An 11070-nucleotide genomic window follows, 5' to 3' on the forward strand; every position below is an offset into this window, starting at 1 on the left:
CACTATAAAAATTCATGTTACCTCCACAGTTAGAATTCTATGTATAGTTCTGGTTGTGCCATCAAAAGTACATATTTTAGTATCGGGGGGGGGAGGGGGGAACAGGAGAGAGGCAACAAAAACAGGTATGGAACAGCTTCCATATGAGGAAAGATTAGACGGGTACTGCTCAGACTGGAAGGTTATGATAGATAACAACCTACCAAATTCATGGCCATGAAAAACACATCACAGACTACAAATCTTGTCTCTTCACTTGAAATCTGGTCTGTTGTGTGCCTGTATTATACCCTATACTCACAGGGAAGACCAGTGTTTATCAAATTGGGGTCCTTACCCAAAGGGAATTGCAGAAGGATCCCAAGCCTATTTTAGGGATGTTACAGTATTGCCACTGTTACAGGCAGTCCCCGGGTTACGTACAAGATAGGGTCTGTGGGTTTGTTCTTAAGTTGAATTTGTATGTAAGTCGGAACTGGTACATATTTGGGGGGGTGGACAGCTGGAGTTAGGTGGAAAAGACCCTGATTCTCATACAACTTCCTTATTCTAAGAAAAACACATACTGTTTTGATATGAAGGTTTTTTTGGTTGATATTTTAATTAAAAATTGATCATAAGTTTCAGTGTTTCATGCTATATCCAAATCTTCCTTTTGGGGTACCTGAAAGATCCCAGTTATTCATTTAATAGTCAGAATCTTTTTTTTTATAACTAAAAAAAGTTTATTCAATGCATATTACTGTTCCAAATAGAATTTGCTACAGATAGTTCAGTGAAATGGGTATTAAGTGTAATCAATAGTCATTGGAGCGCACAGTGAAATATTGATACAATCAAAGCTGCTGTTGTATTCTGCTGAGCAGAAAATGGAAATCCCTTCCTGTGAAGTGTGTGTGTGAATTTATCCACAGAATTAATTTTAAAGAAAAATTCTGTGTTGGGAACAGGAGTTTAGCCACAGGTGGGTCCTCATTGTCCACTCACCCACTTTGCAACCAGACCCATCCCCTCGGGGTTTACCCTGCTCCGCTCCAGCCAGGGTGTGGGGTTGGGGTTTATCCCCTTTTCCCTTCTGTCCTGCTCCTCCCCATTCTTGCCCACCCACACCACTGGGTAATTTTTCAGCTTCATCTCTGCCAGGCTGGTTAATTTCACATGCCGCTAACAAGATACTTGCAGCTCTAGTGCTGAAGAGGGAAAGAGCAGTTGCTCCTAAGGTGGGGACTGTAACACAATGGGTCTCACTCCCTGCTGCTCCTCCTGGTGTCTTGTTCCCCCCAGCAGACCCGTGTCCTCCACGGTGAGAAAAGCCGCTCCGCGTCTCCCTGCTCTGCTGGGGAGAAGCGCCCCCCGCGCCGTCGGAGGTGGCGACAGTGGGGGAGGCACCCCGCACTAGCTGTACCCCCCCTCCCCGTTTGTAACTAGGGATCCGATGTAAGTTGGATTGATGTAACCCGGGGACTGCCTGTACTACTTTGCTGACTTCAGAGCTGGGTGGCAGAAAAACAGCAGCTGTTGGATGCAATATCAGCTTGCCACTCCAGGGCTTTCACTATTCACTATGTTGCAACAGGCCATAAACACTTAAATATGGGTCCCAAGTCCAAAAAGGTTGAGAACCAGTGCTCTAGAGCAGCGGGGTACCCCACCCAGCGCCTCCCTTCCTGCTGCAGCTGTAGGGAGAGGCATATCCTACCTCACCTCTCAGCCAATCATCACCGGTCGGGGCAGGGTCTCCTCCCAGATGTAGAAGAGTGGTTTGCTGCACAGTGGGAGGGCCACACAGAGCTGGCACAGCAGCTTTAGAGCAGCCACGACCCAGGCAGCAGCGTTGAGCTGGTGGCTGGGAGGCAGTGCAGGGTTAGCTGAGGGGCAGGGCAGGCATTGGGGACTTTGGAGTTGGGGCTAATTCTGGGGGTAGAGCTAATGTTGGGGGCTGGCACTGGGGGAATCTGGGTGGGGGTTGGGTGCAGTTGGGTCTCTAGAAACAGGAGGCTTGCACTGGGTGGTCTGGTGGTAGGTGGCTTTAAGGGACGGGACTGGCACTGAGGCATTTGGGATGGAGGGGCTGGCACTGGGGAGCTGTAAAGGCAGAAGGCTGGGACGGGGGGTTGAGTGCGGGGGACTTGGGTCAGTGGCTGGCACTGGGGGTAGTGGAGGGGTGCAGGGCTCTATGGGTTAGAACTGGTACTGGAGAGATCGGGGGCTGGGTTGTACCATGTAGCTGCCACATGGTCACTACCGGAGCTGAAGCCAGCTGCTTGCACCAGCTCTGGCAGCTGGGGCTTTGGCAGACCAGTAACATTTTATTAGCATATTTACTGGTCTGCCAAAAGTTTGTGAATGAGTTTAGTTTGCCAGTCAGTGGTATAAAAAAGGTTGGGAACCACTGCGCTAGAGGACATAAGTACAAAACTGGGAGAAGGATTTCTGGATCACAATCCTGTCTCTGCAAATGGCTGTATGTTTGCAGTGCTACCAGCTTCACCTTATCTGATCAATTATCCCTTGCAAAATTCTTTTAAATGTTGGTAAGTTTCTACAGTCCCTGCTTAAGCACACTGCTGATACAGTCTGCTGCAGGGATGTAAAGAGATGATGGGCATTAGCTGCATGGGTGGGGGGTATAAGAGGCAAAGGAAGGCACTGCCTTCCCTGGGTCTTAATGCCCACCTGCTGGACTCTATCCCTGTTCTGACCCTTCCTGCATGCCAAGGCACCTCGTTGCTGCCTGCCAAGGCACCTCGTTGCTGCCTGGTGAGTTTTCAGTCTAGTACTTAAGTGAAAAAGCTTTTCAGTTTGCAAGATCTATTAGCAGAACATTAATACTGTTAAAGAGCCATTCAAGTGGTAAATAAGACATTTAACAAGCATTTGCCAAACCCCACATGTTATATACCGTCAGTTTCTGAATTTGCATTACTGTAAAATTTACTCAGAACATGTTAGTCTACAGGACCTTAGTTTAAAATTTGCTTTAAAATATTTCATTTGTGTTTTGTTAAAGATTATGAAAATTACATCTTTAAATTCCCTGAATAGATATTTAGATGCACAATCTGCATATTCACCTTTAGCTTTAAATACTTGGATCATTAGACATACCGTTTTTAAATAAATCCTTCAGAAAACCACCTTATCAAAAATACAGCCTCCATGTTTGTTTTAATTACTGCAGTACACAAGCTTGCTACCAAAGTCTCTTGTCTTTTCTGTCCAACCCTCTGAATGTAATCTTTCTCCCTTCACCTTCTACCCACACACTCACTTTGAGAGCCATTCAAGAGACAACATCCCTTTTATTCCAGATAGGTTTCCCTTCTTCTGACTATTTGATTAATTAGTTTTAAGAGTCTCATCCAACAAAACCAATATGTCAGTAAGATATAAAATCCTTTATTATACCTAAAAATATTTGGAAACATTTTTAAAGTTGATGAAAGTGTGATAAATACATCTATTTTATGGAGATTACACAAAGTAAATTAGTGTTCTGTTTTTCTAAAAGCCCCGAACATTGTTATGAATACACTAAACTTCTGTGACTGATTATTTTAAATTAAATGTCTTTGTTTCAGTGTGCTAAATATGCAGTGATCTGGAATGATTACTTTATGAAGACTTAAGAGTACATGTAAAATATAAAATCACCTTAGAAATACTGATTAAGAAAAATGTAAAACAGAGAAGACCTGCATCATGTATTCCATAACATTTAATGTAATATTCTGTGGGACAGCTGACTTGCCCCAGTACAAAGTTGTGAATAAATCCCTAACAGATATCAGGATCTATCAAAAAAATCTGTGATTGACATGTTTTATTCCCAAGTTTAGTGCTTTAAATAGGTGCTTTCTGCATGTCCACTCTTCACAATGAAATATGCAGTGGAAAACATGAGCCATTTTCTTCAGAAGGAAAATGCAGAAGACAGCTTATTTCAAATGTAATTTGCTTCATATGGGTTCAGGGATTTGGCTGGGGGAGGGTGAGCAGAGAATGGAAGAAAAGAGGAAGACAGTGGGGAGGGGGTGAGACCTGGACAAAGTGGGGTGGAGCAGAGGGAGTATGGGCAGAGCTACAAGCAGAAGAAGTTGACTGGAGAGCTTGCCTTCCCAAGCAGCAGCTTCACCCCCTCCCAGGTATTTTCTCTGAGTGTCCTTTTGGGTTAGGGGGCAGCCATTATCCTTGGCTCTCACACTTCCTGCTGTTCATGGGGTCTTGGCTCAGTCCTCCAACCAAATCTCATACAGATTTAAATCCCTTCTGGGATACACAGAAGTCCAACTGAAAGTTCATAAAACATCCCAATTCCCATGATCCTTCAGTTCTCCCAGCTTGCATTACTCCTAAGCCTGTTCTTTGGCTCAGTCTCACCATGGGTTGAATATTTCTTACATTGGGCTTGCATGCCCCTTCCTCAGGGACGGCAGGGGAACCCAGGCTCACCTCATACCCTGAATTCGAACCCAGGAAATCTGCATTAAGCTGCTCAAGCTGCTCCTTCAGATATGCTGAGGTTTCCCTGGGCCGTTTCCTACTTCTAAGTCCCCTTGTGTTGCTTCCCCACAGCTTGTGCTAAACACAGTCTCCTAGGTTCTCTGAGTTTTCTTTGAGGTCCTCTCAATTTCATCTTTCTCTGAAGGACTCATAACTCCTCTGCCCCTCTTGAGCTCTAAAACAGTGTGTTTACTGACCCTACTTCAAGGCCTACCCCTGAGGAATCTAACTTGCTCTTGCAGATGACTACTTCTATTGCTTTTTGTCTTTGCTGATGTCCCCTCATTCCTTCCTGTAGTAAGTTGAGGGTCAGTAACATGGAGTCAGCAGGCCTGAATAAAAGCCTGTAACATGAAAACAGCAACAGGCCTGGAATCTAGTGAGCAAGACTTTGGTTCAGTAACACAGGAGCCAAGAAAGAGGCCCTATTGATAATTGTGTGATTGTGTAAGTTAGGTCGAGCATGGAAGGACATAGGGAGGCACCGGGTACAGATTGTAAGCCAGAGGGGAGTAGCGGAACATCTCAATAAGAAATGTCTTGGTACCAAAGACTCCCCAAAAACTAATGTACATACTGACCTACGTTCAGGACCAGGTCGAAGATGACAGCACGAAGGATAGTAAGTAAGTCCCACTTCTGCAAGATGGGTGGTAACTAGGCAACAGAGGGTGGCAACCTGGTATGTAAAGAAGTGACTGACAACACTCCAGGGACACTGGCAACTTGCTCTAGTGATCTTCCTGAATCATGTTGGCCCTAGATCAGGGCTTCCCCTCCAGAAGTCAGTGCAGTATTCCGTGGTGCCTCCTACCTTACTTCCTGCCAGTGTAAGCCGTATCTCAGGGGTCCCAGGCATAAGAGCATGTGTTTTTCTTTATGCAAGAGATTCCTCCCTTCTCCTGGCTCTTCTCATGGAGAGGGACCATCCCTTCCTCTTTGATTTCGACTCTTAGCTGAGCTCTCTTCACAACTTATGAGTATAACTAATCTGCATCTGGGAGTACATCTCTGGGCCAAGATTGACAGAATGTTGTGCTAGTGTGCTACAACTAACTATAGATGTTGCAGCTTGGGCTGGAGATAGGTCTCTCAAAGCTGGGGGTGAAGATGGAGGTGCGTTTTGGGTTTTTCCCCCCTCTCATGCTCAGAATGGAGCCATGTGGAGTAGCGAGCAGCCTGCAGCAGACAATCTGCCTTAGGTTTCTGCTGGTAAGCACCTCCCAACCAGAGCCTGCCTCTGGTCCCTTGGTCTCTCCCTTCCCCAACCCTCTTCCACCCCTCCATATACCCAAACCCTCTGTCCCTCCTTCACCCACACCCACTCCCAGATCTGGCACCCCAATCTCCTGCCCCAGATCACAATCCCCTCCTATCGTTGCTCACATCCCCAAATCCTGCATCCCAGTCCCCTGTCCTAAGTCACAGCTGCCTCCTTCACCCAGACTCCCTCCCAGATCCCATTCTCCCTAATGCACCCTAAGCTCCCTTCTGCACCCAACTTCCTTCCCAGACCCCAGAATTCCCCCATTAATATCCTGGAAGAGTGCAACCCTCAACCACTTTCCAAAATCTTGGAGTGGCCCTTCCAAAATTATTGCCCACCCCTGCTTTAAAATGACATTGTGATACTCAGTAGTCATCAACATCTATGGCTGTAAAATCTATACATGATCAGCTACCAAAAATAAAATGTGCTCTGACAAAAATTTCTAAAGACTGTTTAGCTCCCAAAAGAATTTTTCCAGTTGCGAGTTTTGTCAAACATATAGATTATAAATGTATTTGTAATTTTTGTGTGTGGAATAAATTCCATGTGCTGAAGAATCTTATTAATTTAGCTCCTCAAGAGAAAGATATGATTGTTTGTCAAGCTGTTAAATTAATTGCTGTTTTAAAAAACACAATTCAAGAAGGCAGAAATTGTACAATTAAAGATATTAGAAACAGAAGCACCCGAACCAGCCAATAAATTACAAAATTTACCTGAGTTACCGCCAAAAAGTAGAAGAGTTAAGATTAGATCCCAGCAAGTCCAGATGATGAAAATACTAATTTGACCTCAAATCAAGGTTATATAATGCAGATAAACCAAATATTTTTAATGCCCTGATTTCCCACTTAAATTGGAGATACAGTGATTAAACAAAATCATTGATGATTTTTCATTTTTAAAATTTATCCAAGAAATTGATGTTTTTGAATTGAAAGAAAACCATATTTACTTGGCAATGAAATATGAAAATGATTTTAATAGTGACACACTCTCTATATTGAAAGTGGAAAATTTCAAACAAATCGCACCCTCAATTTCAAACAACCCATCAGCCTCTCCTCTTAATATACTACAATTATTATATGACTACTCACTTATGGAGTCATATCCAAATTTATCAGTTACTCTTAGGATATTCCTCATTTTGCCAGGAACTATAGCTAGCACTGAATGAAGGTTCAGTAAGATAAAGCTCATAAAAAATTACTGCTGCCCAATACTAGAATATATCAGGACCATCCGTTCTCTCCATCGAGCATGAAATATCCCAAATAATACATTTCAATGATATAATTGAGTTTGCTGCACTAACGGCACATAAAGTAACTTTATAATAAGTATTAGAATTATTTTGTCATTTATTATATGTTCCTTTTGTTGATATTATTAAGAATAACATTTTATTGAGTATTTTAAAATTATCTATGTAGAATATGTTCGTAATATTACTGAAGAAATATTTTTGTTATATTACTATGGTAATTAATTTTTGTTGATTTTTCTTTAAGTAAAGATAAAATTAGTAAACTAGAGACTTTTTTAATTTGGAGAAGAGGGGGCACATAAATAATATTTTGCCCCAGGCACAAAAATACCTTGTTATAGCACTGCACAGTGAATGGAAGCTGTAGCTATAGTACACAATAAGGTTATTGGCTTTAGTAAATTTCCTTAAAATTCTGTGAATTTAATGTTCATAAAAAGGGCTGAATTCATAGCCTGAGAGACAGAAGTTGCTTTGTTGTCTGAGCTAACAAGTGTAAGCAGCCTGGAATGCAATCTTCCTTCTTTGCTGATGTTCCTAAGCCGTAACGTCACCTAATCATGTCTCGTGGGAAGGGTACTCTGTCTCATGTTCTGGCACTTCCAGGCCCCTAACCTGTAGCTGTTCTCTTATCTGTCTCTAATTTATTAGTATCTGTCTGACAATGTGAGACCCACTGTGAACTGTGTACATAGCACAGTTTAGAGAGTAATTGCTACGTCACTGTTCTGTGACATGGTATCTTTATCATATGCAGGCAGCTCAAAACGAAGTATTAGCTGTTTTCACTGCCTTACTCCATGGTGAATTCATACCTAATTTGCTGTGCTTCATCTTGCTTGGGTCTCTTTCTTCATTAAACACTGTACATATCTCCCACATTATTTCATATGTTGAGATCTGCTGTTGGGCTAAAACCAGAACCCGGTTAAAGAAATTAAAAGTTGCAAATACCGTGTTTTTAATTAGACGAGACAAAATTATGTGGGCGAGTTCTTGCCTTTATCTCTTCCTCCTACTCTGCCAATGATTCTGGCAAGAATTTAGGTATTTAACACTGGCTAAAATTTATAGTTTGCCCCTTCCAAAGGAAACAGTAAATATATTTACAGTAGGAAACAAGGCAGGTGGCCTGTAGAATTAAATCTGGCTTTAAAAACAAAGCAGCATTAATATGCAATGACATAAAAGAGAGTTGCCTCAGTTCACAAGGTCATTTTTATGGTCTAGCTTTGTTTTACTGGGCTGTTCTGCTATGGATACTGTATCATTCTTTGATATGTCAAGAAAAAAGATTTTGACGTTAAATGCATTTTGTGCCATTAATCAGCTCATTGGCAGTTTGAATGGTGTGAGTAATTCTATGCCAGCAAGTGTCTTTGAATCTTGTGTTATTCCCTTTAGAGCAAATGTTAGATTTCCTAAGGTAGAGTCAGATATATAGAACAATGTAGTTTTTCAAACTAATGGATCAATGTGGCCACATTCAGTTAAACTTGTTTTTCTAGCCTTTGCAATCCTCTAAATATTTTCATGTGTGCTTTTTGTTTTTCATGTGGATTAAGTTATGCTAATTAGATTCAGCATTGCATTGGGACTCTGTATGTATGATGTAATAAAACCAGGCAACAAGTTGAATGACAGGGAAGTCTTAAAAACAAGATAGAGAATCATGAGGCAAATTGTGTTAGTGTGCGTATGAATTAATTTGTGTGTTTCAGTGTTCGTTGTGGGGAAGTATAGATAAAATACCAGCGTCTGCTATAACTCCCTATTTTCACACCCTCATAACTCATTCAAAAATTCTCACGAATGACATTATTTATGGTTGGTCTCATCCAGAGGTAAATATCTGTGAGGTTTGAGCAAAATCTGTTCAGCAATTTTAATATATTGGATGTGGGAAAAAAATATACACTTCTCCACAGCCCAGTGGAATGGTGCATGAAGGTCTCATCCTAATCACTTAGGCCTGGTCTACACTACAGCAGAAGTTTGAAGTAAGATACACAACTCCAGCTATGTTAATTACAAAGCTGGAGTCAGTGTATCTTAAATCATGTTTCCGTGTTATCCACACAGCAGGAGACTAATGGGAACACACCCGGTGGCTTCCCCTTATTCCTTGCAAATTGCAAGGAGTACAGATGCCAGCTGAAGCTGTCCTGAACATTCAATTTACAGGTCTACACTAGATCGGCTAAATAGAATGCTAGAAGATTGACCTCTGCAGCATCGATCCGCCGGTAAGTATAGACATAGCTTTAGAGAGAGAGAGGCTCGAACCCTCAACAATCTTATAACTCTTCCGAAACTTCGTGTTTATATTGTTTTCTCTCTAGATGTTCTTGTAATTAAGATAAATATTCAGTCCACCTTTGACTATTGCTAAGTAGCACTCGAGTGTGTTGGAGCTGTATATGTTGATAAAAACATAAATAAAAGAAAATCACTGAATGAAGATTAGCTGAGTTATCTATATAGTGAGGTCACCATGGTTTCATTTTCAAGTATGCTGGCACAGAGCATAAATATTGTGACATGCAGCAGGTTTATACTCTGCTTTTATATATTTTTAAACAATGAATGCATCCATAACTGGTACACAGACATCAAAATAATTTACATGGAATTCCTGTTAGCTAACCAAAATTAAATTTAAAAAAACCCCAACTCCTTGAATCCTAACAAATTTTTGTAATCTACTTAATCCTGCGAGATCATCTTTCCTCCACCTTCTGTTTTTCTGTCTAAGGGTACGTCTAGACTACATGCCTCTGTCATCAGAGGCATGTAGATTAGGCTACCAGACATAGGAAAATGAAGCGGCAATTTCAATAATCGCCGCTTCATTTAAATTTACATGGCTGCCACGCTGAGCCGACAAACAGCTGATCAGCTGTTTGTCGGCTCAGCGCGATAGTCTGGACGCGCGGGTGGCGACATCAAAGGTATTTGTCGACCACCCAGGTATGCCTCCTGGGATGAGGTATACCTGGGTGGTCAACAAATACCTTTGATGTCGCCACCCGCGCGTCCAGACTATCGCGCTGAGCCGACAAACAGCTGATCAGATTAGGCTATGTCTGGTAGCCTAATCTACATGCCTCTGGCGACAGAGGCATGTAGTCTAGACGTACCCTTAATGACCTTGATTATGCCTCCTCAAATTAGATTATTGTTTTTTCATAGAGAATAAAAAAATGTAAGAGGGAAGTTTTTGCTGAAAAGTTGTATTTTGAAAGGACATTTTCATTGGAAAGATAAATCTTGAAAAAATTTAGACATGCTCTACGGTTGTTTGTAAAACTTGAACATTTTAAACAAATTCCCAACAACTTTGTCCCCTATTGGAAATCAAATATTTGACAAAGAATTATTGACAAATTTGATGCTTAGAAAATACAACAAGCTCTACAAACACTTGGGTTGCGTCTACACTGGCATGATTTTGCGCAAATACCTTTAACGGAAAAGTTTTTCTGTTAAAAGTATTTGCGCAAGAGAGCGTCTATACTAGCATGTGCCTTTGCGCAAAAGCATCCGTGCCAGTGTAGACGCTCTCTTGCACAAGAAAGCTTTGATGGCCATTTTAGCCATCGGGCTTTCTTGTGCAAGAAATTAACGTTGCTGTCTATACTGGCCCTCTTGCATAAGAATACTTGTACAAGAGGGCTTATCCCTGAGTGGAAGCGTCAGAGTATTTGCGCAAGAACCACTGATTTTGTACATTACAAAGTCAGTGTTCTTGCGCAAATACTCACGGCCAGTGTAGACAGGAGGCAAGATTTTGTGCAAAAGCGGCTGATTTTGAGCAAAATCTTGCCCATGTAGACACAGCCTTGCATTTTCAATTTAGTTCCAGTATATCCAGTGGTGCAAGTTATTTGTTTCTTCTTTGTCTACACCAGTGGTTCTCAAAGTGTGGTCCATGGACTACTAGTGTCTCTACCCCCCTGTAATGGGAAGTCTGCACTGGTGATACAACCCCCCAGTTCCTCCCCCTGCCCCAGCATGGTTGGAGTGT

This window comes from Pelodiscus sinensis, chromosome 6, assembly GCF_052426305.1.
Source record: "Pelodiscus sinensis isolate ZL-2025 chromosome 6, ASM5242630v1, whole genome shotgun sequence".
In the NCBI taxonomy this organism is placed as follows: Eukaryota; Metazoa; Chordata; order Testudines; family Trionychidae; genus Pelodiscus; species Pelodiscus sinensis.